Below are 7,447 nucleotides of genomic sequence, written 5' to 3'. Positions count from 1 at the left end.
ACAAATCGTTAAGTCAGTGCTGAGGATCTGTTTTTGGGTGACATGCAATGGAATAACAATCAATGCACAGCCTTTGGCAGTACACATCTCTATGAAAAGCATTAACTGAAAATTATATTGAATTTACACCCAAAGTCTTTATTACTCAGTAACACTTCTTAATACCCCATTTGGCATTTTTGTTAGCATTGAGGTGCAGTGATCTGAGAAGTACAGAAGTATCTATTGTACCAATTCAGATGTTTGGCTTCAGCCTTATTTAAAAAATTGATTTTTTCAAGAAATGGGCAAGATGTTTGATTCTAAAAGTTCTAACGTGATTATTGTGAGGCAAATGTTGCCCCCTCAACGATTTGCACCTATTTGCAACCTGGTGGTAGCCAGTAGGTTTGCATGTGCATCAGAGGCAACTTTTGGGCCCCATAGCACATGACCAGTACATTCCATTACTATCTTAGTGATTTAGACCCCAGTCTTGCACTGAGGGGCTCCTCGTACAAGGCCTCACTGAAGTTGGGCTGGTCAGGATTACCATGTGGTTACTATTTATTTCCCCAATGGGGCTACAACATTGTTACAGCTGAACAATGGGCAGCATTTGGCGTATTGATAAATCACCCCTGTCATTGCAGTACCAATAACAATCACCAGTCATCTCTTCCCTTGCTTTGAAAGAAAATATATTTGGGTTAGAAGAAGATGGAAGTAGAGGTTGTGCAGTAGTGCCCAGCATTTACCTTTCCAGTGCAGCTGGACTACTGGCTCACTTTCTGTGTCCAGGGCAGATGTGGCTCATCTAACAAGAGAATTTTAGGGTTGCGAACATTTGAGTGTTATACGCTACAGTACACTCATGCTGTACTCCTCTCTCCTACAAGGTATTGAATTTCTGAGAAAATAGCAGAGACACCATCAGTTTGCAGTATAGACAATTAAACACTAAACAGGCTTGATCCAGTCATTGGAAGTCTGGAAAGACCATACCCCCAGCCTTGATTTCCAATGGACTTTGGATCAGGCCTGCAGTGAGAGCAAGATAATTATGTATTGCAGGAGCACCCTAGTGAAATGAAAGCTAAAGGTTATATATTGTCTGATCCCCAGAGTGCAGGACACAATCCCATTTTAGTAAAGTCTACACAGTCATTTTCAGTAGCAAAATGTTCCCACAAGTGGTGGTCATGGAATTTCAGATGGGATTGCTAAGGACAGAGGGCAGCCCAAGGTGATAGAGGAGTTTCTACTTGATCTGGTACTGGAACACAGGTTTCTGATGTGCAGAAAGACCCATTTATTCACTCAATACAGCACCCCTCAAAAAATACATGTCAGATCTGCTGCCCTGATTCAGCCAGTGCCTAAACTGCATAACTTGAAGCACTAGGGTGACAAGATAGCAAGTGTAAGTGGGCTCGGGCTAGAGGGTAATAGATGCATGAAAAAAGCCCTATAAAATCAGGACATCTGGTCATCTATGAAGCATGTAAGTATAGTTCTATTGACTGTGAGGATATATTGTGCTGAAGTCATGCACATGGTCAAGTGCTATATTGAACTGGTGCCTTTTTGTGCCTGTACTACCTAGTCTACCTTATATGCCTAAAAATACAGAATTTTACAGACCAGCTGCAAATTCCACTCTTGGCCACCACGGTGGCTGTAAAAATAATGTTTGTATTTTACATTTATCAGCTGCTGCTGAGTTTTGGTTACCATATTCTGCTGTTGATTTTGCAGGGGCAGCTGTCCACCTCAGCAGAATTTGAGTTGAAGGAAAGACAACCATAATTCTTACTTTTAGATCTGCATTTATATCAGAGTCATCCATGCTTCAGCTTTTGGATTCACAGTTATCCCTCCCCTGACCCCCAACTAGATTTGTTTCCATTTCCTTAGATCTCTGTTTCAGAATTTGAGAGAAAACAGTGCAGTGCTGGAAATTCTTCTGTCACACACAAAATGGTTTCTTTTGTAATTCATATCTCAATATCATATTTCAGTTCATTCTAAGAATGATTATTTTAAAGTATATGCCCATCAGGAAACTCCATGATAAAATCATAAAAGCATTTGCTTCTTTGCTGCATTCTCAATTTCTTCATCAGTTACATCCTCTCGACCATATCTCTCATGTGTTTCTAATTGTTGTCCCAAACAGAACAGGTTCCTGACTGACCACACAATGAATTCTCGTGCGTCTCAGAATAGGGACTTTGTAACCGTGTCTCTAAATCACTGTGATCTAAAGAAAGAAAAAGACTGAGGCCTGAGGTTGTATATTATTATTTCTTTCTTATTTTTGTATTACTGTAGCACCTAGAAACCCTGGTCATGGATATGACCCCACCAGTACTAGGTGCTGTACAAACCTAGATCAAAAGGCACTCCTGTTCTTGAATCTTTCTCAAACCTACAAATGTTTGGGACAAAATCTTCACATTCGGTTTGTTAGGGCAATTTGAGATTCATGAGAAAAGTGAGGATTTATTTTGTTTCAGTGAAGAAATAGTCCTTGGCCAGATGTTTCCATACCAAGTGGAGATTTTACTCTGCCAACACCACATCTGCAGTAAGGCCAAGTAAGGGAAAAAGGAAGGGGCCCTCAATCTGAATCCTTCATCCCGCCCATGAGTGTTGGCTGGAGATATTTTTCATTTTACAGGAAAAACTTTGAAACCAGTAGAGGCCATTTCTGCTTATCAATCGTATGGAATTATGAACTCTTGAAGCACTCACCTAGCCTGCATGGAAGCATGGTGCAAGGAGGAGGATGAGCCAGGGAAAGAACAACCATCTGTGTATCTTAAATGGGAGATCAGTCCAATGCCCAGGTAATCATACGGTGAAGGGTAACCTGAGTTTGGCACTTTACACTTTAGCTGTGCTCAAATGCCCAGAAAATTCTTTGTCTGGATGATGCTTAAATAGGAGGACAGATATAGAGTGTCAGGCAATCGTTGAGACCAGCTTTGTCTTCTACGTGCACTCTCTGGGGACTGTGCGACACTGAAGCTGGGGGCAGAATGTCTTAGCTGTATTTGTTATTGGTGTTTTCCCATTTCACACATGAGGGGATCATCATTACGTAGTGGCCTGGAGGACAGAGTTGCGAGGTCAGCTGAGACTGCCTGACAGGACCCTGACCTCTCCAAAACTCACTTGCCAATTCACAGCACAGGACAGAAGTTCAGATTCCAGGTGAGCAACGAGATGGAGTAACTTAAGTATGGATAATCAGTGGCCTCCCCCTTCCTATGTGGCTGATCATGTTATAATCAGAGTGGAGAGATGATACATGTAGCCCCCATCTGGCATGGCATATGAACACCCCTAAGTAGTTAAGCTTAAAAGGAAACATGCTTCTCTCTCCCTCTCATCACATACTGTATTAATATATGAGACCCAGGTCCCTCGGAGAAGTGTGGAATCTGATCAATGGAATCTGCTGGAGCTAGATCTGAATAACTTGAGTAGAGTGATTCAAACTGAGATCTGAGACCAGACTCATTGGCAAAGATCTGCCAGCAAAGGACAGATCTGCATTTAGAGGGGTCCCTCACAGATAATGTTTAATAGTTAAACATTATATTTATTCAATTCAAGGCAATATCTACCCTCCACCGAAACCCTATAAACAACACCATTAAGCAAATGAACTGCCCAACATTCAGGACACCAGCCAGTGTGTGTTTGGGTGTTCTAAATCAGAAATGAGCATCTGCAACAAATTCTAATGTAAAGGGTGAGGCTCAGCCAGGCTGAAAACCTGCGACAGTATTTAAAAGCTGCCAGTGATTTATACTTAACTTCCAAGTGATCCACACACTCTGAGGACTGCAAGGCTCACTTTGTAAGAGTTAGACTTTCATTAAATCTCCAGCATCAGACGGGAGAGACAGTGATTGGTCAAAATCGTGTATTATAGTTGGGCACAATATCCACAGCTTTGTGCTCACTTGTCTCCTTTCCTTGAGGACTTGTACTAGCTATAATTCTTTGTTATATACTATTTTAATGCCATGCAAACAGTACTATACTCTAGAATGGCTGTACTCACCACTCCTTCTGTGAATCATAAAACCTCTGAAGCAGCTGGACAAACTGTATGTAACACATCCTGCTTCAACCAATGGCACCATTTGTCCACAGTCAATTTTCAGAGTGAGACCTTTTCAAAACCTTGTGGTAGTTAAAAATACAAAATAAAATGTAGAACATCATCTCAAATTAATGAAGATTCTGTCACTTAGGGTGACTTCTTTTTAGAGGCAAGTGTGAAAAATCAGTACAGAGGGTGGGGAAATAGGTGCCTATATAAGAAAACAGCAACCCAAGAATTGGGACTGCTCTATAAAATTGGGACATCTAAGGTCACCCTCATTGTCACTAAATCTATGCCAGGTTTATCCCTGATACATTTTCAAAACGCACTTCATTCCCATTTACAGAAAATCTGGCTCTGGATCTTGTCTCATACCTCAACCATTGGAACCTGCCCTTCCTGACACCTCATGCTCTAATTTGTCCAGTGTTCTGCAGCAAGTCATCTACTGACATGAGATTCTGACCACATTCACGTCCTCTCACCGAAGTCTTTCCATTGGCTCCTGCATACAATTACAGCTAGATTTGAGTATGGATATATTTTATCTTTAAGCCTACTATGTACAGATCTGCTATCAAACAGACATTCTGAGTGTTTAACAGCCTTTTGTTCTTCTCAACACTCTCTTCTCCATGCTTCTTTGATGTTTCCTCTGTGCATAGAACTCAAATCAACCCTCTGACTCAAACTGCCGTGCTTCCATCCTATCCTCTAGCTTTAACTCTTTTAGCATAATACACAAGTAACACATGTACCATATTTCAAGTTGAAGTCCTGTGTTCTAACTTTGACACAAATAAGTGTTTCTCCTACCTGGACATCTAGTCTTGAAGGATAACTGGGTGTACATTAATAAATTCAGAGTTCCCCTTTATGTGACAGAGTATGTGTCCATCTGAAGAAAAAGCCTTATCTATAGACATGCATTCGGCCAGTGGGTATTCATCCACAGCTCATGCTCCAATACGTCTGGTAGTCTATAAAGTGCCTGGACTCTTTGCTGCTTTACAGTCCAGACTAACACGGCTACCCCTCCGATACGATCTATAGTGGGTTTCTGGGGAGTGGAAAAAATTAAAATTTAAGCAAATAATTTACAAATGCATAATTGAAGGAGGGAGATATTATAGCCTGAATATTTCATATTTTTTAATCTACAGTTTAAAACATCTCCCACACCACACCTGCTTTAGCATTGGGTAGTTTGCAATCTAAGACTAACTGCCACAGTTACTTTGCTTTGGTAACTGGATTCTATTGTTTGCAATTTCCTTTTAAGAGCCTGAACATAATGTTTCTTGCTAAGCCAGTTTGGTCTTTTTCCATTTGACAAACACTATTTTTTTCCTCCTTTATTTTTCAAAGGAAATTACCATGGCTTTTTGCTTTTTACTACTTTATTTTTCTATTGGCATTGTTAGTGCTCTCATATAAGATAATAGCCCAATTATGAGGACAGGGTAGAAGGGTGCATACCTGATCAATGATCTTGAAAACTTTAAAGGCAGCTCCTCTAGCAATAGAGAAAGTTTCAAAGTGTGGTACTGCAGTGCCAAGGCAATAACTACTAAAAGTTACACAGAAGAAAACCTAGAGGAAGAAGATGAAACCCACACTGAAAACAAATCCAAAATTAAAGGCTGGTCCTATAGTCTTTATTTAGGTAACACTCCCATTTCTGACCATTGGAGCTATGCCTCAGAAAAGACCGCAGGATCAGCCCCAGCATCGATGTGTCATTCACAAGACATTCCTAAGTATTGAAAGAATTAAGTTTTAACCTTGGAATTCCAGCACAATACCTTATAGTCTGGAACAATAGAAATTGAGAAGGGTTTTGGCAAAATTCTATGGAATTTCGACATAAAACAGAAAGAAAAGGACTATTTTTGTTTTCTGTTCTATTTGTCTCTATTGTAGTATATTTTAACACCAAATATTGTTAAAAATACAAAAAGGTCATTCACAAATATTTATTGGCTCATTAAAGTCAATGGCCTTTACCGCTGCTAGATCAAGTTTTACAGAAAACTCAGAAAACCCGCAAACCACACTGCGAAAGTCCAGCATATCTTTAGCTGACTACACCATCAATCCCACTATTACTCTGAGTTTTAAGGCAACCAGTAAATAGAGTTTCAATTTTCCAAACAATTCAAAACTCCACAAAATCAAACTTTCAACTTTATTCAATCGAATATCCTTCAAATGAAGAGAAACACAAGATGTGAGGAGTACATGCAGTCACCCTACCTAACAGCTGATCACATAATTTGTGAGGAAGAATCTATTAGGCAAATTTCACCTTCTCTTCTGTTTGTGGAAAATCCATGAGCAGATTATGATTTTTTCTAATTTGTTAGTTATTTTAAATGATCTGAATACGTTTTCAGTTAACTTCATTTAATGTTATTTAGTTCTGATGGTCATATAGTCGCATGGTATTGTTCTGTTCTCTGACTGCAATTATTATAATCCTTGTATCTGGTGTGAATGCTTCTGGAAAGCAAATTTAACATTCATCTTCTATGTACATTTGTGCTGGTAAAACAAACTGCATGAATGTTCACGGAAAACAAACATAGAAGAGATGCAAATATGGCAGAGACAAATTTTTATACAAATTCAAACTAATATCATGAAAGAAATCACTATTTGCCTCACTCTACTAGATAAGCATGTTGGCTGAAACAGCTATGATTGTGAAGTGCAAAAATCAGGTGGATTTAAGTCATCTTTATTTGACCTCAGAGTGAAAACTTCACTGAGAAGAATGGGGGAAAATTTTACATCTGCTTTATTGTTACATTAAAAAAAGACAACCACAAACCAGTTATGTGGTGAAGATTCTCTTCTGCCTATCTAAATTCTTATATTAGTGCCCATTACCCTGGTATCCAAACACAACTTCACAATCAAAAGGGCAAGGAACTTAATTTTAACTTATATTTTACAGAACACAACCAGCTCTGCAGGAAGTTACAGAAAGAACCCAGCTCCTGAGCAGTTGCGGATTCTCCACACATACGATATCTCTTGTCCTTGCATTTAGCCAACATATCATATACTCAACATAACCTTCACAATGAAGTGAGTTTGTAGAAAGACACTGATGTGAAAATATGACACTTACAGCCAGGACAGTTCCAATTAAATAGCCAGTATTCTCATCAAGAATTAAGGTAGTTCCATACCAAAAGCCAAGGCCGTAGCATCCATTTATAATTAGGTACAAAAAAAAGAGACAGCTTAGAAGCAATAGCCTTTTTATACCAAGGTTTTTGCTTCTGCTAGTTTATTTGTATATCTGTTAAAAAGACAAACATATGTTAGTCATTGTGG

This window comes from Mauremys reevesii, linkage group 2 (assembly GCF_016161935.1).
Source record: "Mauremys reevesii isolate NIE-2019 linkage group 2, ASM1616193v1, whole genome shotgun sequence".
NCBI lineage: Eukaryota > Metazoa > Chordata > Testudines > Geoemydidae > Mauremys > Mauremys reevesii.
Note: the sequence above shows the minus strand (reverse complement) of the source record.